The sequence below is a fragment of the Anomaloglossus baeobatrachus genome, chromosome 3 (genome assembly GCF_048569485.1).
Source record: "Anomaloglossus baeobatrachus isolate aAnoBae1 chromosome 3, aAnoBae1.hap1, whole genome shotgun sequence".
Lineage (NCBI taxonomy): Eukaryota > Metazoa > Chordata > Amphibia > Anura > Aromobatidae > Anomaloglossus > Anomaloglossus baeobatrachus.
In genome coordinates, this window is record NC_134355.1 from 679,450,940 (window position 1) to 679,473,634 (window position 22,695).

The following is a 22,695-nucleotide window of genomic DNA, read 5'->3' on the forward strand; positions in this document are numbered from 1 at the left end:
AGTCACCTCAGTACCAAATATACATAATGTAGTTCTTTCCTGCGTTTTCCCCCCATGTAATGCATTGGAAAAACGCAGCAAAACGCAGAGAACAAAAACGCAGCCAAAAATGCACCAAATCGCAGTAAAAATGCATGCGTTTTTTTCATGCGTTTTTTAAAGACGCTGCGTTTCTGTGCGGTTTTAGCGCTAAAAAACGCACAAAAACGCAGCGTCAAAAAAACGCAGTGTGTGAACCTAGCCTTACAAGTTGACCAGCAGCAATTCCATCTTTAGGCCCTGTGCGCATGCTGCGTTTTTTGCCACGTTTTTGGGTGCAGGTTGTTGCCCAAAACTGCATGCATTGCCTTCCCCAGCAAAGTCTATGAGAATTCAGACAGGCTGTGCGCACGTCGCTTCTTTGTTCCTTGCAGTTTTTGTGGAAGAAAAAAGCAGCAGCGTGTCACTTCTTTGTGTGTTTTGGAGGACTGGCAGATCAATCCTCGCTGACTCCGGGTCAGTGGGGGATTGATCCCCGGTATCTGGTCAGATGCTGGTCCCCATATAAAGTCTATGGGGACCAGAATCCGGCACAAAGGGGTAGGAGCAAGCACTTCACACTCACCGATCACCAGCGCGGCTGTCACACTGCTCCTGCGGCCTGTCATTCTTCCTCGGCCGCTCATTAGGCTTATTCATATTCACGGCTTCCCCTGCCCACTGGTGGCTGTGATTGGTTGCAGTCAGACGCACCCCGACGCCAAATGACAGCTGTCTGACTGCAACCAATCAGACGCCGATGGATGGGTCTATGGCGTACAGTAAAATAAATAACATCATGCAGTCCCCTCAATTTTGATTCTCAGACTGGGGAGGTCGATGGTTATTAGGCTGCCCCCCCAGTCTAAAATTATCAGCCTGCAGCCTCCCGGATCACCACATCCATTAGATGTGACAGTCCCAGCACTTTACCTGGATCATCCCGATTGCCCTGGTGCGGTGGTAAGCGGGGTAATAAGGAGTTAATAGCAGCCCATAGCTGCCACTAAGTCCTAGATTAGTGATGGCAGCGTCTCTGAGACCCCATAGAAGAGCAGAAATCCTGCAACAGCTTCACTAAAAGAAACTTTATTAAAGACAGTGAAAAAGCACGATGTGGAAAGAAAAGTACACCCTGTCCATCACCGCGTCTCACACAGATGACTGCTCTTACATGACAATATCAAAGTGAATGCGGCCACTGATAAAACCCACAACTTCTGAGGGGGGAACAAACCCCGTCACCGAATCATCACATCACCAAGACACGAGCAAATGACAACTTACAATGATAGAAGATTACAAGAAGCATCAATACAACATTATATAAGTACACCCCATATAATACACAGTACAGAGAATATATAATTACACCCCATATAATACACAGCACAGAGAATATATAAGTACACCCCATATAATACACAGCACAGAGAATATATAAGTACACCCCATATAATACACAGCACAGAGAATAGATAAGTACACCCCATATAATATAGTCATCGCCAAAAGTTTTGAGAATGCTACAAATATTAATTTTTACAAAGTCTACTGCTTAAGTTTTTCTAATGGCAATTTGCATATACTCCAGAATGTTATAATGAGTGATCAGCTGAACAGCAATTACTATTGGCTAAGAAAATGAACTTTAACCCCCCAAAACACATTTCAACATCATTGCATTCCTGCCTTAAAAGGAGCAGCTAACATTGTTTTAGTGATTGTTCCATTAACACAGGTGCGGGTGTTGATGAGGACAGGGCTGGCGATCAATCAGTCATGATTAAGTAAGAATGACACCACTGGACACTTTAAAAGGAGGCTGGTGCTTGGTATTATTGTTTCTCTTCAGTTAACCATGGTTATCTCTAAAGAAACACGTGCAGCCATCATTGCTCTGCACAAAAATGGCCTAACAGGGAAGAGTATTGCAGCTACAAAGATTGCACCTCAGTCAACAATCTATCGCATCATCAAGAACTTCAAGGAGAGAGCTTCCATTGTTGCAAAAAAGGCTCCAGGGCACCCAAGAAGGGCCAGCAAACGCCAGGACCGTATCTTAAACTTGTTTCAGCTGTGGGATGGGACTACCAGCAGTGCCGAGCTAGCTCAGCAATGGCAGCAGGCTGGTGTTAGTGCTTCTGCACGCACTGTGAGGCGGAGACTCTTTGAGCAAGGCCTGGTTTCAAGGAGGGCAGCAAAGAAGCCACTTCTCTCCAGAAAAAACATCAGGGACCGAGTGATATTCTGCAAAAGGTACAGGGACTGGACTGCTGAGGACTGGGGTAAAGTCATTTTCTCAGATGAATCGATTGTTTGGGACATCTGGAAAACAGCTTATTAGGAGAAGAAGAGGTGACGCTACCACCAGTCTTGTCTCATGCCAACTGTTAAGCATCCTGAAACCATTCATGTGTGGGGTTGCTTCTCAGCCAAGGGAATCGCACCACTCACAGTTTTGCCTAAAAACACAGCCATGAATAAGGAATGGTACCAGAATGTCATCCAAGAGCAACTTCTCCCAACTGTCCAAGAGCAGTTTGGCGCCCAACAATGCCTTTTCCAGCATGATGGAGCACCTTGCCATAAAGCAAAGGTGATCACTAAATGGCTCATGGAACAAAACATAGAGATTTTGGGTCCATGGCCTGGAAACTCCCCAGATCTTAACCCCATTGAGAACTTGTGGGCAATCATCAAGAGACGGGTGGACAACGAAAAACCAACAAATTCTGGCAAAATGCAAGCATTGCTTATGCAAGAATGGACAGCTATCAGTCAGGATTTGGTCCAGAAGTTGATTGAGAGCATGCCAGGGAGAATTGCAGAGGTCCTGAAGAAGGGTCAACACTGCAAATATTGACTCGCTGCATTAACTCATTCTAACTGTCAATAGAACCTTCTGGTCTCATAATATGATTGCAATTATATTCCTGTATGTGATGTAACATCAGACAAACACAAACACCAGAGGGCAACAGATCATGTGAAAATAGCATTGTGGTGTCATTCTCAAAACTTTTGGCCATGACTATACACAGCACAGAGAATATATAAGTACACCCCATATAATACACAGCACAGAGAATATATAAGTACACCCCATATAATACACAGCACAGAGAATATATAAGTACACCCCATATAATACACAGCCCATATAATACACAGCACAGAGAATATATAAGTACACCCCATATAATACACAGTGCAGAGAATATATAAGTACACCCCATATAATACACAGTGCAGAGAATATATAAGTACACCCCATATAATACACAGCGCAGAAAATATATAAGTACACCCCATATAATACACAGCGCAGAGAATATATAAGTACACCCCATATAATACACAGTGCAGAGAATATATAAGTACACCCCATATAATACACAGCACAGAGAATATATAAGTACACCCCATATAATACACAGCACAGAGAATATATAATTACACCCCATATAATACACAGCACAGAGAATATATAAGTACACCCCATATAATACACAGCACAGAGAATATATAATTACACCCCATATAATACACAGCACAGAGAATATATAAGTACACCCCATATAATACACAGCACAGAGAATATATAAGTACACCCCATATAATACACAGCACAGAGAATATATAAGTACACCCCATATAATATAGTCATCGCCAAAAGTTTTGAGAATGCTACAAATATTAATTTTTACAAAGTCTACTGCTTAAGTTTTTCTAATGGCAATTTGCATATACTCCAGAATGTTATAATGAGTGATCAGCTGAACAGCAATTACTATTGGCTAAGAAAATGAACTTTAACCCCCCAAAACACATTTCAACATCATTGCATTCCTGCCTTAAAAGGAGCAGCTAACATTGTTTTAGTGATTGTTCCATTAACACAGGTGCGGGTGTTGATGAGGACAGGGCTGGCGATCAATCAGTCATGATTAAGTAAGAATGACACCACTGGACACTTTAAAAGGAGGCTGGTGCTTGGTATTATTGTTTCTCTTCAGTTAACCATGGTTATCTCTAAAGAAACACGTGCAGCCATCATTGCTCTGCACAAAAATGGCCTAACAGGGAAGAGTATTGCAGCTACAAAGATTGCACCTCAGTCAACAATCTATCGCATCATCAAGAACTTCAAGGAGAGAGCTTCCATTGTTGCAAAAAAGGCTCCAGGGCACCCAAGAAGGGCTAGCAAACGCCAGGACCGTATCTTAAACTTGTTTCAGCTGTGGGATGGGACTACCAGCAGTGCCGAGCTAGCTCAGCAATGGCAGCAGGCTGGTGTTAGTGCTTCTGCACGCACTGTGAGGCGGAGACTCTTTGAGCAAGGCCTGGTTTCAAGGAGGGCAGCAAAGAAGCCACTTCTCTCCAGAAAAAACATCAGGGACCGAGTGATATTCTGCAAAAGGTACAGGGACTGGACTGCTGAGGACTGGGGTAAAGTCATTTTCTCAGATGAATCGATTGTTTGGGACATCTGGAAAACAGCTTATTAGGAGAAGAAGAGGTGACGCTACCACCAGTCTTGTCTCATGCCAACTGTTAAGCATCCTGAAACCATTCATGTGTGGGGTTGCTTCTCAGCCAAGGGAATCGCACCACTCACAGTTTTGCCTAAAAACACAGCCATGAATAAGGAATGGTACCAGAATGTCCTCCAAGAGCAACTTCTCCCAACTGTCCAAGAGCAGTTTGGCGCCCAACAATGCCTTTTCCAGCATGATGGAGCACCTTGCCATAAAGCAAAGGTGATCACTAAATGGCTCATGGAACAAAACATAGAGATTTTGGGTCCATGGCCTGGAAACTCCCCAGATCTTAACCCCATTGAGAACTTGTGGGCAATCATCAAGAGACGGGTGGACAACGAAAAACCAACAAATTCTGGCAAAATGCAAGCATTGCTTATGCAAGAATGGACAGCTATCAGTCAGGATTTGGTCCAGAAGTTGATTGAGAGCATGCCAGGGAGAATTGCAGAGGTCCTGAAGAAGGGTCAACACTGCAAATATTGACTCGCTGCATTAACTCATTCTAACTGTCAATAGAACCTTCTGGTCTCATAATATGATTGCAATTATATTTCTGTATGTGATGTAACATCAGACAAACACAAACACCAGAGGGCAACAGATCATGTGAAAATAGCATTGTGGTGTCATTCTCAAAACTTTTGGCCATGACTATACACAGCACAGAGAATATATAAGTACACCCCATATAATACACAGCACAGAGAATATATAAGTACACCCCATATAATACACAGCACAGAGAATATATAAGTACACCCCATATAATACACAGCACAGAGAATATATAAGTACACCCCATATAATACACAGCCCATATAATACACAGCACAGAGAATATATAAGTACACCCCATATAATACACAGTGCAGAGAATATATAAGTACACCCCATATAATACACAGTGCAGAGAATATATAAGTACACCCCATATAATACACAGCGCAGAAAATATATAAGTACACCCCATATAATACACAGCGCAGAAAATATATAAGTACACCCCATATAATACACAGTGCAGAGAATATATAAGTACACCCCATATAATACACAGCACAGAGAATATATAAGTACACCCCATATAATACACAGCACAGAGAATATATAAGTACACTCCATATAATACACATCACAGAGAATATACACAGAGATATCCTCTTATGTCACTTGTGGCATTCTCTCCAATAGATGAAACCTTCATATTCAGAGGATGAGGAAGAATTCTCTGTGGAGCCGACATTGCCCCGAACTCTATAAAGAAAAATGACCAATAAATAATAATAATAATAATGACACAAATTCCCATAAACTGTGTATAATGAATGCGCTGATAATCACCTGCTAATAAACCCATCAGTATCTGTCACAGATCATTGTGGAATTCAGCCCTTTGTGATCTCTGGCTCCAGCTTTAATATCCAATGGCTTCCCTTATATACAGTGACTGCTCCAATCCCCTCCTCCTGGATCTATCCCCCGCTCCATGCCTCTAATGGGAAAAGAGGCAAGGGACCCCGGGTGCTGCTCTGCGACACCCCCCCACAGACAGAGCATTGCACCCCCTCTCTCTCACCTTCCCCCAGGCAGAGCGTCACACCCTCTCTTTCTCTCTCCCCTTCCCCCAGGCAGAGCGTCGCACCCTCTCTCTCTCCCCTTCCCCCAGGCAGAGCGTCGCACCCTCTCTCTCTCCCCCCAGGCAGAGCGTCGCACCCTCTCTCTCTCCCCCCAGGCAGAGCGTCGCACCCTCTCTCTCTCCCCCCCATCCAGAGCGTCGCACCCTCTCTCCCCCCCCCATCCAGAGCGTCGCACCCTCTCTCTCTCTCTCCCCCCCTTCCCCCAGGCAGAGCGTCGCACCCTCTCTCTCTCCTTCCCCCAGGCAGAGCGTCGCACCCTCTCTCTCTCTCCCCCCAGGCAGAGCGTCGCACCCTCTCTCTCCCCCCTTCCCCCAGGCAGAGCGTCGCACCCTCTCTCTCTCCTTCCCCCAGGCAGAGCGTCACACCCTCTCTCTCTCTCCCCCCAGGCAGAGCGTCGCACCCTCTCTCTCTCTCCCCCCTTCCCCCAGGCAGAGCGTTGCACCCTCTCTCTCTCCCCCCTTCCCCCAGGCAGAGCGTCGCACCCTCTCTCTACCCCCTTCACCCAAGCAGAGAGTCGCACCCTCTCTCTCTCCTTCCCCCAGGCAGAGCGTCACACCCTCTCTCTCTCTCCCCCCAGGCAGAGCGTCGCACCCTCTCTCTCTCCCCCCCCAGGCAGAGCGTCGCACCCTCTCTCTCTCTCCCCCCAGGCAGAGCGTCGCACCCTCTCTCTCCCCCCTTCCCCCAGGCAGAGCGTCGCACCCTCTCTCTCCCCTTCCCCCAGGCAGAGCGTTGCACCCTCTCTCTCGCCCCCTTCACCACAGAGCATCGCACCCCACACACACAGAGGATTGCACCTGCTGCTGCACACTATTGCACCCAGAGCCGGTGACCTACAATCCCTTTTTATTCCCCCTGAGGCTCATATGTGATAATCTCCATCAGATATGACCTCCTGTTACATCACACCCAGGGCTGGAAACAGCAGAAGCAGAGAAGAGGGAAACATCCTGCTGCTTGTACCGCAACTGCGCACTGACTGCCGGGAACTACAGGCTCCTCCCACACAAGAGGCCGGTCACATGGGCGTGACGTCAGCAGAGGTCCCTCTGGCCACTGGGATCTAGACTCTACCGGATCCTGACCCTGAGGTGGGGAAGATTCAGCTTTTCCTCATTAGTTATAGAGCTGAGGTCACACTGGATTTTGGGGGAAGAAATAAAAGTGTCTCCTGTCACTACTGGGGGCTGCAGCTCGTGTATATATCACAGGGAAGGGGCTGAAGCTGCAGCACAGGGCTGTGGAGGCTTCCATAAGGAAGGGGGATATGGGGGGGCTACACAGGGCAGGGGGCGATGCTGCATATTTTGGGGCTTACACTGGGCGATGCTGCACGATGGAGGGGAAGAGTCTGTAGGAAGGATGGATGGGGGCACATCCGGGGTAGGGACTGTAGGAAGGATGGATGGGGGCACAGCCGGGGTAGGGACTGTAGGATGGATGGATGGGGGCACATCCGGGGTGGGGACTGTAGGATGGATGGATGGGGGCACATCCGGGGTGGGGACTGTAGGATGGATGGGGGCACATCTGGGGTGGGGACTGTAGGATGGATGGATGGGGGCACATCCGGGGTGGGGACTGTAGGATGGATGGATGGGGGCACATCCGGGGTGGGGGCTGCAGGATGGATGGGGGCACATCCGGGGCGGGGACTGTAGGATGGATGGATGGGGGCACATCCGGGGCGGGGACTGTAGGATGGATGGGGGCACATCCGGGGTGGGGACTGTAGGATGGATGGATGGGGGCACATCCGGGGTGGGGACTGATGGATGGATGGGGGCACATCCGGGGTGGGGACTGTAGGATGGATGGGGGCACATCCGGGGTAGGGACTGTAGGATGGATGGATGGGGGCACATCCGGGGTGGGGACTGTAGGATGGATGGATGGGGGCACATCTGGGGTAGGGACTGTAGGATGGATGGGGGCACATCCGGGGTAGGGACTGTAGGATGGATGGATGGGGGCACATCCGGGGTGGGGACTGTAGGATGGATGGATGGGGGCACATTCGGGGTGGGGACTGTAGGATGGATGGATGGGGGCACATCCGGGGTGGGGACTGTAGGATGGATGGATGGGGCACATCCGGGGTGGGGACTGTAGGATGGATGGATGGGGGCACATCTGGGGTGGGGACAGTAGGATGGATGGATGGGGGCACATTTGGGGTGAGGACTGTAGGATAGATGGGTGCACATCTGGGGTAGGGACTGTAGGATGGATGGGGGCACATCTGGGGTGGGGACTGTAGGATGGATGGGGGCACATCTGGGGTAGGGACTGTAGGATGGATGGGGGCACATCTGGGGTAGGGACTGTAGGATGGATGGGGGCACATCCGGGGTAGGGACTGTAGGATGGATGGATGGGGGCACATCCGGGGTGGGGACTGTAGGATGGATGGATGGGGGCACATTCGGGGTGGGGACTGTAGGATGGATGGATGGGGGCACATTCGGGGTGGGGACTGTAGGATGGATGGATGGGGGCACATCCGGGGTGGGGACTGTAGGATGGATGGATGGGGCACATCTGGGGTGGGTACAGTAGGATGGATGGATGGGGGCACATCTGGGGTGGGGACAGTAGGATGGATGGATGGGGGCACATTTGGGGTGAGGACTGTAGGATAGATGGGTGCACATCTGGGGTAGGGACTGTAGGATGGATGGGGGCACATCTGGGGTGGGGACTGTAGGATGGATGGGGGCACATCTGGGGTAGGGACTGTAGGATGGATGGGGGCACATCTGGGGTGAGCACTGTAGGAAGGATGGATGGGGTCACATCTTTGGTGGGGACTGTAGGATGGATGGGGTCACATCTGTGGTGGGGACTGTAGGATGGATGGGGTCACATCTGGGGTGGGGACTGTAGGATGGATGGGGGCACATCTGGGGTAGGGACTGTATAATCGATGGGGGCACATCTGGGGTGGTGACTTGGATGGATGGGGGCACATCTGGGGTGGGGACTGTAGGATGGATGGGGGCACATCTGGGGTGGGGACTGTAGGATGGATGGGGGCACATCTGGGGTGGGGACTGTAGGATGGATGGATATATATTATATATACTTATTATAAATAAGTTTTCCAGTTTGGGGCTCCCTCTTGTGGTCAGTGCTGGCGGTGCAGTTGATTTGTGGAATGAAAGCCACACACCTGTGGAGGACTGGCAATGAGGCTTTTCTGATTAGACTATATAACTGAGAAGTTTTCTCCTGTCTCTTGCCGGTTCTCAATGGATATCCTGTGTGTTAAAGGGGAGGTGTCCAAAAAATTGTTTTTCAATAACTGGAAAAATGTAAAGTTTTAATGGTTTGTTTAAATATTATTTGTTTTTAATTGAGCAAAATATTAAAAAAAAATGAAAGTTTGATATTTTCCACTCTTTGGCTATGTGCCAACGCTGCGGAAAATTTGCCGCGATTTTTTCGTGAAAATTCGGCGGATTTTTGAAAAATCCGCAGTACAGCAAGTCCCCAGCCCTTTCTATGGCATGTGGGGAGTGCTGTACCCATGCTGCATTTTTTTCCGCAGGGAAATCCATATTATTTCCGCTGCGGAAAAAAACGCAGCATAGGTACAGCACTCCCCAAATGCTGCAGCATGTCAATTATTTTTGTGGATTTTTCCGCAAGATCCCATACTTACCTGCCTTGATAGCAGACACCGGAGTCACTTCCTCCAGTGCAGGCAGAGGAGTGCGGTGGAGCCAGGAGCAGGCAGCAGGTGGTGGGCGGGGCCTGCACAAGCTCCGGTCATGTGACAGCCAGAGCTCGTTCAGGCCCGTCCACCTCCTGCAAAGTGCAGACACTGACAGACACGGCTGGAAAGTGAAGTGCTGCGTGATGGAGGTAAGTATGAACTCACCGATCACTCCAGCACTTGTTCTGCATTGAGGATGCAGTGCCGAAGCCATGGTACTGTATCCTCAATGCAGAAGGACCGCAGCATATCCGCAGGACATTCTGCAATACATCCGCAGCATGAAAACAGACAGTTGTGCTGCGGATTTCTGGGAGCTCCTGCGGATATATCCGCAGGACACTTTCCCCGTGGGCACATAGCCTTAAACACTAAGGGGAGCAGCTGCTGAAATCCTACTGAAATCCAACTGTAGAAATAGCCTGGATTACAGCTGCAGTAAAGTGGGCAGAATCTGCTCTCCTGTGTGTGATGTCACCTCCCCCTCCCAATCTGGGTGTTTCCAAAGGATAACAGAGAATGAAATTTAGGATCACAGTGCGGAGCCATTTTGCTGGTGACCAGAAATGTCTAGAGTGTCACCAAGGTCAGCAGGACTATCACACAGGATAGGATTAGATACACAGCTAAGTAGGCAGTACCACACAGGATAGGATTAGATGCACAGCTCAGCAGACAGTATCACACAGGATAGGATTAGATACACAGCTAAGTAGGTAGTACCACACAGGATAGGATTAGATGCACAGCTCAGCAGACAGTACTGCACAGGATAGGATTAGATACACAGCTAAACAGGAAGTACCACACAGGATAGGATTAGATACACGGTTCTGCAGACAGTACCACATAAGATTAGATGCACAGCTCAGCAATCAGTATCACACATGATAGGAGTGGAAACAGTATCACACATGATAGGAGTGGATACGGCCGGGGAGGGGCGGCAGCCTGGCGCCCCATACAGATCCCGGCGGTTGACAGGGGTAAAGTCGAGCAAACAGCATACGCTGTGAGCTCCACAATGATGGCGCTGATCTCCTCCCTCTGCTGTGATCTGGACAGCCCAGGGGGCGCGTCCAGGTCACAGCAGACACCTTCTCTAATGTTACTAAATGGGGTCGGAGCCCGACTATCAGAGTCTATGCGCAGGGGGCTGCCATAAAGGAGGTGAGAAACTGTCCTTACAGACACCAAATCCAAGATGGCAGCCCACAGTGCTTCAGTAAAATTAGAATTAGATAAAAACTAAATAAGGCTATGTGCGCACGTTGCGTACTAGCCCTGCAGAAATTTCTGCAGCGATCTAAAGAGCACACGTGCGCTTCAAATCGCTCGGGAAAATGTCCATAGAGAAAAAAAAGCCGATTCCATGCGCTCTGCCTGCAGCTCCTGCCATAGACAGAGCAGGAGCTGCCGGCAAAGCGCACGGAAGAAGTGACATGTCACTTCTTAGAACGCAGCGCTTCGGGCAGCAGCCGAAGCGCTGCGCTCTAAGACGCCACGTGCGCACGGCTCCTGCACAATCTCCATAGACTGTGCAGGGGACGCAGGACGCATGCAGTTACGCTGCGCTACAAAGCGCAGCGTAACTGCATGTATTTACGCAACGTGCGCACATAGCCTAAGCAGTGATTTTAATTTTATATTAAAAATACTTGATTTTATAATTGCTATTATTAATACAAAAATCACCGTGGCCCTGATCCACTCTCGCCTTGACTACTGTAACACTCTATTAATTGGTCTCCCCCTAACTAGACTCTCTCCTCTACAGTCCATCCTTAATGCAGCAGCCAGGGTCACCTATCTGGCTAACCGCTACTCGGATGCCTCTGCTCTTTGCCAGTCATTGCACTGGCTGCCCATATATCACAGGATCCAATTCAAACTGCTTGTTCTCACCCACAAAGCTCTCCACAGTGCAGCACCCCCCTACATCTCCACCCTCCTCTCTGTCTATCACCACAAAGCTCTCCACAGTGCAGCACCCCCCCTACATCTCCACCCTCCTCTCTGTCTATCACCACAAAGCTCTCCACAGTGCAGCACCCCCCCCTACATCTCCACCCTCCTCTCTGTCTATCACCACAAAGCTCTCCACAGTGCAGTACCCCCCCCCTACATCTCCACCCTCTTTTCTGTCTATCATCCCACCCGTTCTCTATGCTCTGCAAATGACTTTCGACTAACATCCACACTAATTCGAACCTTCCACTCCGGAATCCAAGAATTCTTCCGAGTTGCACCAAACCTCTGGAACGCTCTACCCCAAGAAGTTAGGACAAATCACAACTTACTCAGCTTCAGACGCTCCCTAAAAACGCATCTTTTTAGGGTGGCCTATCACACTCCCTAGCCAAACTAATTTCACCTAATCCCTCTACAACTTCTCAGAACATAACCCACGTCAAACTCCATGGCACCCAAATGCATCTCATGGCTCTGGCCAACTAATCCAGGAAGCCATTATCTATCCCCCATGAGATGGCTGGATTGTCAATGTAAATAAGCACTTGTACCTTGCCCCTCCCCCCATCTCATTGTAGATTGTAAGCTCTCACGAGAAGGGTTGCCATTTTTCCCTTTAAATATTGTATCTTCTATAATTGTTACTTGTTTGTATATGTTTATGTATATGATAAGTATATGTATATGAGCCTCCTGAATTGTAAAGCGCTGCGGAATATGTTGGCGCTATAGAAATAAAGATTATTATTAGATTATTATTATTAAAAATAAAAAACCACAACACTTTACCTTTTAAGGACATTCTACAACCAGCCCTGCTCACTACCAGAACGCCTCTCAGATAAGTGGTCGTTTACCTCTGCTTATTGTTTCCACTTTCTTGGTGGTTTTTCTGCTTTGATACTAATGCTTGATCCTATTTTGTCTGTGTGAAGTTCTTGGTGGAATTGGATCACTCCCAGGTGGGAATGTCTGTATACTTAGCTCCATAATTCTGCAATGTGTTTTGTCATGCTTGGTATTAATTCAGTCCCTCATCTATGTTAGTGTTGTTGGATTCCAGTAACAGTGTGCTGATATAGTGGGGGAGAGGTCGTGTGAACTCAGGGTTTTTCCATATCAGGCGTGCTGGTATGTTTTAGGGTTTTTACGGTTGCAGACAGTGCTCCTTCCTATCCTTTCCTATAATGATAGTTTGGGCCTCACCTTTGCTGAAATCTGTTTTTCTAGCTTTGTATTGAGTTTTTCTATGTCACCGTAGTCTTTACATGTGGGGGGCTATCTATATCTTTGGAGATTGCTCCGAGGCAGATTAGCTTTCCTATATCTCCATCTGTAAGAATATTTAGCTCTCTGACTGTGTCGAGACGACTAGGTCATCGTAGGCTCGTCCCATGGCTACTTCTAGTTGTGTGTCAGGATTGGGTCTGCAGTCCGATAAGATTCCAGCCACTCTGTTGCCTTTTTGGTTTCTGCATTTTTTGATCCTCCACGGTCCTTGAATCATAACGGGCACATCTGGGCTGGGGACTGTAGCATGGATGGTTTCAAATCTGGGGTGGGGACTGATGGATGGGGACACATCTGGGGTGGGGACTGTAGGAAGGATGGATGGGGGCACATCTGGGCTGGGGACTGTAGCATGGATGGTTCCAAATCTGGGGTGGGGACTGATGGATGGATGGGGACACATCTGGGGTGGGGACTGTAGGAAGGATGGATGGGGGCACATCTGGGGTGGGGACTGATGGATGTGAGCACATCTGGGGTGGGGACTGTAGGATGGATAGGGGCACATCTAGGGTTTTTAAATCCAGTGTCTAAAGACCACAATGTGAGTCAATCAGTGACGTTTCGTTCCTTCCTTGGACCTTTATCAAACTCACACTATAAAAATACAAAGTGAATATTCTCTCAAAGGTACATAAATATTAGAGCAAAAATAAATAAAAAAGATTTATCTATATAACAGAAAATGGACACAATTGGAAAATAGCCACGTCCCCAGCGGCTGCAAACTCCAATAATATTCACTTTGTATTTTTCTTATGTATCTTTATAGTGAGTCTGATAAAGGTCCAAGGAAGCACCGAAACGACACTGATTAACTCACATTGTGGTCTTTATTCACTGGATTTAAAAAATAAAAAAAAAATTGAAAATATTTTGGATATTTTGTGTGCCGGATTTATTTCCACGTCTGTGGAGTCGGTAAGCCAAACCTTCGACTTTGACTCCGACTCCTCAATTTCCCTTGCACCGACTCCGACTCCCACATATATTGCTTATAGTTAAGTGAAAAATTTATTGTAGTACATGAACATGTGTATGTGAACATCAGACATTTAATAGTTTTTATGATACAATAATCAAGATAGTTAGATATAACATAAAATATATTTATTGGAATACAACTTTAGAACACAAAAAACTGTAATAAATTGTAAATATTCAATACACTATGTAATATACAGTAGATTACATACTGTATATATCTTGTGTGTGTATATATATGTGTGTATGTATGTATATATAATATATATATATATATTACATATTGTATTACATATTTACAATTTATTAGTTTTTTGTGTTCTAAAGTTGTATTCCAATAAATATATTTTATCTAAATATCTTGATTATTGTATCATAAAAATGATTCAATGTCTGATGTTCACATTGTACTACAATAAATTTTTCACTTAAATGTAAGCATTATGCCAAATGTTAATGGTATTTAGTATGTTTTTGTTGAAAACTGTTTTTTGACACTTACATAGTTTATTATATATATATATATATATATATATACATATATATATATACCGTATTTTTTGGACTATAAGACGCACCCACCGGACTATAAGACGCACCCTGGTTTTAGAGGAGGAAAATAGGAAAATAAAACTTTAAGCAAAAAAATGTGGTCATGACACACTGTTATGGGGCGAGGATCTGCTGCTGACACTGTTATGGGGTAATGTCCCCAAATTCTCTACTAAGGTACCCCATCCTGGTAATGATCCTCCTGCCTTGTATATGATCCTGCTATAAACCCCCATCCTGCTTATATACCAGCATCCTGCTCATATTCCCCCATCCTATTCATATACCCCATCCTGTTCATATACCCCCATCCTGTTCATATACCCCATCCTGTTCATATACCCCCATCCTGTTCATATACCCCCATCCTGTTCATATACCCCCATCCTGTTCATATACCCCATCCTGTTCATATACCCCCATCCTGTTCATATACCCCATCCTGTTCATATACCCCCATCCTGTTCATATACCCCCATCCTGTTCATATACCCCCATCCTGTTCATGTACCCCCATCCTGTTCATATACCCCCATCCTGCTCATATACTCCCATCCTGTTCATATACCCCCATCCTGTTCATATACCCCCCATCCATCCTGCTCATATACTCCCATCCTGTTCATGTACCCCCATCCTGTTCATATACCCCCATCCTGCTCATATACTCCCATCCTGTTCATATACCCCCATCCTGTTCATATACCCTCCATCCATCCTGCTCATATACCCCCATCCTGTTCATATACCCCCCATCCTGTTCATATTCCCCCATCCTGCTCATATACTCCCATCCTGTTCATATACTCCCATCCTGTTCATATACTCCCATCCTGTTCATATACCCTCATCCTGTTCATATACCCCCCATCCATCCTGCTCATATACTCCCATCCTGTTCATATACCCCCATCCTGTTCATATATCCCCCATCCATCCTGCTCATATACTCCCATCCTGTTCATATACTCCCATCCTGTTCATATACCCCCATCCTGTTCATATACCCCCATCCTGTTCATATACCCCCCATCCCTCCTGCTCATATACTCCCATCCTGTTCATATACCCCCCATCCATCCTGCTCATATACTCCCATCCTGTTCATATACCCCCCATCCCTCCTGCTCATATACTCCCATCCTGTTCATATACCCCCATCCTGTTCATATACCCCCATCCTGTTCATATACTTCCATCCTGTTCATATACCCCCCATCCCTCCTGCTCATATACTCCCATCCTGCTATATGCCCCCATCGTGCTCATATACCATCCTGGTATATGGCCTGTATCCTATAGCACAGAGAAAAAAAAACAAACGTTTATACTCACCTTTTCCTCACTCCCTGCAGCCGATCATCTTCCTCTCTGCACCACTGACCTGTGTGTGTGGAGCCGTTCCACTGCAGCACGCGATGTCTTCCTGTCTGTGCCGATCAGCTGACCGGCACAGATCAGCTGACCGGCACAAACAGGAAGACATCGCGTGCTGCAGGGGAACGGCTCCACACACGGGGACGGGTGAGTACACTGATTCACTGCACCCCGCGCTGATGATGACGCGCGGGGGGCAGTGAATACAGCCGCACATGATCACTCCAGGCTGTAATTGCCAGGGGTGATCATGTGGACCGGCTCTTTACTATGCGCACGTCCCCGCTCGTCCTCCCGCCCACCTGTCAGCGCCGGCTTCTGCGTTGAGAAATGGGCGGGAGGATGGGCGTGCATATTTAATGAGCGGGCACACGTGGTCAGAGCAGGCTGCTACAGCCTGCTCGTGCCCCCGATGACCCGCTCCACCGCAGCACCTCATTCCCCGCAGCCACAGTCAGACCATAAGACGCACCCCCAACTTTCCCCCAACATTTGGGGGAAAAAAAGTGCGTCTTATGGTCCGAAAAATACGGTGTATATGTATGTATATATATATATATATATATATAATATATATATATATAATTTATGTAATACACTATGTAATACACTATGTAAGTGGCAAAAAACAATTTTCAACAAAAACATACTAAATAACATTTGTGCAGTCTATGAATTTGTTCTATCTAAGAAATAGAATTGCTTCCATCAGAGCCTCCTTCGCAGATGACCTCAAATCTGACCTAATAATGTTAAGGCCAGAGAACAACCTCTCTACAGTAACTTAGGATGGAGGCAAAGCCGTAACCACATGGGCGACATCTGTAACAATTTCCGGGTATTAAGGATTGCCTCATGCACACTCAGTTATTTTTTTCCCAAACATTTTTATTGATTTTGCAAATTTTATAAAAACCATAACAAAATGAGTATGATTACAAGGGAAGGACAATCAATTGACAGAGTATGATATAGAAGAACAAAAAGAGGGGTACAACCCCCTCTTGCTAGTCCAGATTATTCTTCCATGAAAAATGACATACAGTGCCTACAAGTAGTATTCAACCCCCTGCAGATTTAGCAGGTTCACACATTCGGAATTAACTTGGCATTGTGACATTTGGACTGTAGATCAGCCTGGAAGTGTGAAATGCACTGCAGCAAAAAAGAATGTTATTTCTTTTTTTTTTAAATTGTAAAAAGTTTATTCAGAGGGTCATTTATTATTCAACCCCTCAATCCACCAGAATTCTGTTTGGTTCCCCTAAAGTATTAAGAAGTATTTCAGGCACAAAGAACAATGAGCTTCACATGTTTGGATTAATTATCTCTTTTTCCAGCCTTTTCTGACTAATTAAGACCCTCCCCAAACTTGTGAACAGCACTCATACTTGGTCAACATGGGAAAGACAAAGGAGCATTCCAAGGCCATCAGAGACAAGATCGTGGAGGGTCACAAGGCTGGCAAGGGGTACAAAACCCTTTCCAAGGAGTTGGGCCTACCTGTCTCCACTGTTAGGAGCATCATCCGGAAGTGGAAGGCTTATGGAACTACTGTTAGCCTTCCACGGCCTGGACAGCCTTTGAAAGTTTCCACCGTGCCGAGGCCAGGCTTGTCCGAAGAGTCAAGGCTAACCCAAGGACAACAAGGAAGGAGCTCCGGGAAGATCTCATGGCAGTGGGGACATTGGTTTCAGTCAATACCATAAGTAACGTACTCCACCGCAATGGTCTCCGTTCCAGACGAGCCCGTAAGGTACCTTTTTCAAAGTGTCATGTCAAGGCTTGTCTACAGTTTGCTCATGATCACTTGGAGGACTCTGAGACAGACTGGTTCAAGGTTCTCTGGTCTGATGAGACCAAAATCGAGATCTTTGGTGCCAACCACACACGTGACGTTTGGAGACTGGATGGCACTGCATACGACCCCAAGAATACCATCCCTACAGTCAAGCATGGTGGTGGAAGCATCATGCTGGGGGGCTGTTTCTCAGCCAAGGGGCCTGGCCATCTGGTCCGCATCCGTGGGAAGATGGATAGCAAGGCCTACCTGGAGATTTTGGCCAAGAACCTCCGCTCCTCCATCAAGGATCTTAAGATGGGTCGTCATTTCATCTTCCAACAAGACAACGACCCAAAGCACACAGCCAAGAAAACCAAGGCCTGGTTCAAGAGGGAAAAAATCAAGGTGTTGCAGTGGCCTAGTCAGTCTCCTGACCTTAACCCAATTGAAAACTTGTGGAAGGAGCTCAAGATTAAAGTCCACATGAGACACCCAAAGAACCTAGATAACTTGGAGAAGATCTGCATGGAGGAGTGGGCCAAGATAACTCCAGAGACCTGTGCCGGCCTGATCAGGTCTTATAAAAGACGATTATTAGCTGTAATTGCAAACAAGGGTTATTCCACAAAATATTAAACCTAGGGGTTGAATAATAATTGACCCACACTTTTATGTTGAAAATGTATTAAAATTTAACTGAGCAACATAACTTGTTGGTTTGTAAGATTTATGCATCTGTTAATAAATTCTGCTCTTGTTTGAAGTTTGCAGGCTCTAACTTATTTGCATCTTATCAAACCTGCTAAATCTGCAGGCGGTTGAAGATTACTTGTAGGCACTGTATAATGAAACCGAACTAGAAAGTCAAAATAAACCACATGTAATATAGTCCCTTAAACCCCTGTGTCATTCTTTAATAATTCCAAAATCAATGATGTCTTAATACTTCCTTGACGTCTTGCCTCCTCCTTCCTCTCGAGGCCCCACTAAGTGATCCTCAGGTTGCCCAAGCTATCCTGGATTTCATTCAGGAGATACCACTCTGTGTGTATGAAAGGTGTCGCCAAATTATTTATTTCTCTCCGTGTGAAGTGATGTTCAATAAATGTTTTGCATCTCCCAAAGAACGCGACTGTCTTTTGATCCTTATCCCTTTCCGCTTCCAATTTTTCCAACTTCAGAAGAGTATGCAATTCCCCAATAACCTCCTTTGTAGATGGACCCTCCCTCTGTATCCAGTGTCTTAAGATACACCTTTTAGCTATCATGGCCAAGTCATGTATGATTGCAAATGTCCTTTTGTCCCGAGTATTTGATCCCCCTTTGACTCCACCCTCAAAGAAATGGAAAATCCACACCATTAATTCTGGTCTGCAATATATCCCCCATGTTGTTTGGGCCAACATTCTTACCCGATTCCAGAACCTCTGCACTTCCTTACATTCCCAGAGTCCATGTAGTATATCTGTTTTCTCTGTTTGACATTTTGGACAACGTGCATCTCTACCCGGAATATTGAAACCTACAATAGCCCTGTGTAAAATCCTAAACTGGGTGTCTCTCCAACCCTCGTTGGTGATGTGTTTCCGCATTTGGACCCACCCTTTCAATATATTTTCCACTACTTCTTGACCTTTCAGTTGTTTCTCCCATGCTAATAAGGTACGACTATCCTCCCGTTACAACCTGTGACATTGAAATTGCCCTTGCTGAAACTAAAATTAACAAAGCTCCCGGCTCTGATGGGATCCATCCTGAATTTCTCAAAAACTGTGGACCTTATGCGAAAAAATGGATGGCAAAGTTCTTCTCAGATATTATGGAGAATGCTCAAGTTCCTAGTAAATTAAAACATGCCAAAATATTTGCATTGTTAAAACCTGGGAAGCCTGAAGATAATCCATCAAGCTATAGACCCATTGCCTTGTTGAGTTGCTTATATAAGCTCTTAGAACGCTTAATATATAACAAGATCAGTCTAAAGATTTTTGACTCTACCTATAGAGCAAGCCGGCTTCAAACCTGCTCGAAACTGTAGTGACCAAGTCTTAGCTTTGACAACTCTCATTGAAGCTGAATTCCAGAAGAACAAGAAAGTTTCAGTGGCGTTTATCGATCTCTCTGCTGCATATGATACTGTGTGGAGGGAAGGACTTTTATATAAATTTCTGAAGGTGATTCCATGTAAGAAAATGATGTACCTCTTGAACAATATGATTGCAAATCGAACTTTTCATCTTATTATGGGCGATTCAACCAGCTGTAAGAAATCTTTAAACAACGGACTGGCCCAGGGATCAGTGCTGGCACCTCTCCTGTTTGTCCTGTACCTAGCTGATATTCCTAAAACAGTGTCACGGAAATTTGGATATGCCGATGACTGGGCACTTGCTATGGTAAGCAAAACAATGGAGGAAGCAGAGGACGTTCTTACAAAAGATCTTAGTGTAATGGGAAAGTACTTCCGACAATGGAGATTAAAACCTAACCCATCAAAAACGGAAGTTTGTTGCTTTCATTTACACAATGCAAGTGCCAAGACTGAACTTAAAGTACAATTTGAAGGCCAATCTGTTAAACACAATTTCAATCCTAAGTACTTAGGTGTAACCCTTGATAGAAGTCTAACTTTTAAATCCCATCTGGATAAATTGGCACAGAAACTGAAAGCACGTAATAATATTATTCAGAAACTTTGTGGATCCTCATGGGGCTCGGCAACATCTGTTTTGAGAACATCTACTCTTGCCCTGGTGTACTCTGCTGCAGAATACTGTGCTCCAGCATGGTTAAATAGCTGTCATGTAAACTTAATTGACACTCAGCTGAACAACTCTTTGCGTATAATATCTGGTGCTATTAGACCTACACCTGTTCACTGGTTACCTGTGCTGGGTCATATCGCACCCGCAAATCTAAGAAGACAAAAGCTCCTACTTAAAGAGTACACTAAAGTAGTGAATAATGAAAAACTTCCAATACACCAAAATACCAGAGATGTTACAATACAAGGATTGAAATCAAGACACCCACCCATCCGAACTGCAATCACCTTGCATGAACAAGACTTCAATTTAGAGGAGAAATGGCGAGAACTTTGGGTCAATGTAGTAGACGGTGATCCCCAAATGTTCCCTAATTTACAAAACCTTCCACCAGGCTTCAATCTACCAAGGAAAACATGGGTTACTCTAAATCGTATCAGAAGAAACTTTGGCGTCTGTGCAGATTTTATGTATAAGTGGGGAAAATATGACTCTCCGACCTGTGACTGGGGAGCAGATCGACAAACTATCCAGCACATTGTTGAGGAGTGCCCCCTGAGATCCTACCATGGTGACAAGAAGGATTTCTATATTGTAAATGATAACGCTATTGCATATATAGAAAATCTTGATATTCAAATTTGATTTTACGCCCCCTAGTGGTTTACCAGCTAACTACCTTCTCAGATAGTTTCAGGAATCCTCTCAGTCCCACATTACTGCGCTGTACTGCTATTGTACATCTTAGAGTACAGCGTGACATATGTATACATTGTGTGTATGTGTATATATATTATATACACACACAGTATATATGCGTGTGTGTATATGGGAAAATTAATTGCCCACCCCTGGTCTACAGGTTAATGAGGGTGGGGGAGACAGTAGGTCGGGGATACAAATAGATACTGTAACAATCAACTTTACAAATCAATACGTACAATTAAGCCATGTTGGACATTGGAGACCATGAAAGAAAGAAATCTTTTGTATCGGAGTCCCGTGCGTTTTAGGTGTAAAAAATTGTATTTCTCAATTTACCATAAAAATCCTCTGTGGTTGAATTCATTGGAGGACACAAGAGGTGTGATGTGGATTAGACCACATTGTTCTCTCGGTCTCGGAGGTGGGACGACGGGAGGCAATTACACCCAGATGCCAGTAGTCACAAGCTATATTTGAAAAACAAAGGGAGAAGATTAATAACACACAGAGTTCCCTGTGCGAGCGCCCCCACAATGTGCAACACGGCCCCCTGGCCAGCGCGAGCCCCAAGGTGCAACACAGCCCCCCGCTCAGCAAGCCCCGCCAAAGTGAAGCATCACCTTCTACCTAGTGCAAGCCCCCCCAACGTGCAGCCTCTTCCCCTGCGGCCCCCCAAACCTGCAGCCTCTCCCCCTGCGAGCCCCAACCAACATGCAGCCTCTCTCCCTGCGAGCCCCCCAACATGCAGCATCTCTCCCCGCGAGCCCCCCAAATGTGCAACACTGCCCCCTGCCCAGCGTGAACCCCTGCAAATAGTCCGGATCTTAATCCAATGGAAATTCTTTGGTGGAAGTTGAAAAAAATGTTCCATGACAAGGCTCCAACCTGCAAAGCTGATCTGGCAACAGCAATCAGAGAAAGTTGGAGCCAGATTGATGAAGATACTGTTTGTCACTCATTAAGTCCATTCCTCAGAGACTGCAAGCTGTTATAAAAGCCAGAGGTGGTGCGACAACATACTAGTGATGTATTGGAGGGTTCTTTTGTTTGTTTGTTTTTCATGATTCCATAATTTGTTCCTCATAATTGAGTGATTCCATAACTTTTCCCCCTGTTTGGTCTTGAATAGTAACAGTTACTGGCTGCACATTATGTTTTCAGGATTTTTTTAGTGTTTCTTAAAGCCAGAAAGTTTCCATTTGAAATTACTTTAGTTTTGTGCCGTCTGTGATCGGCTTTTTTTAAACAAAAGTAAACAATTGAATGGACATCCTCAGAGCCAGGAGAGGCCAGAATTATTGTCAGGGGTTGTATATAACAAAACACTCAATAAACGTCCCCAGGGGCCACA

General features: G+C 46.0%; 1 protein-coding gene and 1 long non-coding RNA gene across 2 annotated transcripts in view; one reads left to right on the forward strand and one right to left on the reverse strand.

Annotated features, from left to right (window-relative positions):
* Positions 1–1,091: 1,091 nt before the first annotated feature.
* LOC142297054 (uncharacterized) lies at positions 1,092–7,305 on the reverse strand. Its single transcript, XR_012751730.1, has 2 exons — positions 7,092–7,305; positions 1,092–5,819 (listed from the first exon to the last, which is right to left on the reverse strand). It is a non-coding gene; the product is annotated as an uncharacterized LOC142297054 (long non-coding RNA).
* Positions 7,202–22,695, forward strand: part of LOC142297052 (uncharacterized) — a 93,986-nt gene continuing 78,492 nt past the window's right edge. The window contains exon 1 of the mRNA XM_075341285.1: positions 7,202–7,290. The gene's annotated coding sequence lies outside the window, so the exon portion shown is untranslated. The remainder of the gene's footprint in view (positions 7,291–22,695) is intronic.